Below are 1,190 nucleotides of genomic sequence, written 5' to 3'. Positions count from 1 at the left end.
AATTTTAAATGCCCATATCCCCTTGAACCAGCAATGTAAGCTTTGAAAATCCACACTTTCAAAAATAAAAACCCTAGCATGTAAGAACATGCATACAGAGTTGTTTATAGCAGCCTTGTTTGTCAAGAAAAAGGGAAACATTCTAAATGTCCATAAAAAAAGAATTTATTCATACTACAAAATATTATGCAATTATTGTAACGACTGGGCTGGGTCTCTGCGTCGACCCAGAGCAATGTCCACAATACATTGTTAAGCAAAAAAAAAAAAAAAGGCAGAATAACATGTATAGCACGCTCTTGTTACACACACACACACACACACACACACACACACACACACAGACTTCATTGAGTTACAACTGGCACACAATAAAATGCACCTATTAAGTGTACCATTCAGTGAGTTTTAACAAATACATACGTTGATTCACCACCACCACAATCAAGGTATCAAACGTTTCCATCACCCAAAAGTGTTCCTTTGTGCCCCTCTGCAGTTAATCCTCCCAGCAATCCTAGGCAACCACTGAATGGCTCTCTGTCCCTACAGATCATTATAATGCTGCCTATTTTAGGATCTGATATAAATGGAATTATACAACGTGTACTCTTTTGTATCTGGCTTCTTTTACTCAGCATACTATTTTGAGAGTCATCAGACTGTTTCCTGTATCAGCAATTCAGCCCTTTCCATTTCTGAGTATTATTCTATTGTACAAATATACTACAATCACCTGTTGATGAATGTTTGGGTTATTTTCAATGTTTGCCTATTATATAAGGCTGACATTAACATTTGTGTACAAGTCTTAGTGCAAACGTGTTTTTTTGTTTTTCTTAGGTAACTACGAGAAAAATCCCTGGTTCGCATGGTAAGCATATGTCTAACTTTATAAGAAAATGCCAAACAGTGCTCCCATCAGCAATGTATGAGACTGCTCTACATCCTTGCCAACACTTGGTATTGTCAGTCTGTTTCATTTTAACTACTTAAAAATGTATCTCATTGAGGTTTCAATTTGCATTTTCATGAAAACTATTAATGAGCATCTATTCATGTACTTATTGGCAATTTGATATTTGTATATCTTTGAATATCTTTTGTGAACTGTCCAAGTCTTTTGCTTATTCTTTTAGTTATCTTATTATTGTTGAATTTCAAGAGTTCTTTATATATTTTTGACACAA

This window comes from Propithecus coquereli, unplaced genomic scaffold (genome assembly GCF_000956105.1).
Source record: "Propithecus coquereli isolate 6110/MARCELLA unplaced genomic scaffold, Pcoq_1.0 Scaffold253, whole genome shotgun sequence".
Lineage (NCBI taxonomy): Eukaryota > Metazoa > Chordata > Mammalia > Primates > Indriidae > Propithecus > Propithecus coquereli.
This window is presented reverse-complemented; position numbering follows the sequence as displayed.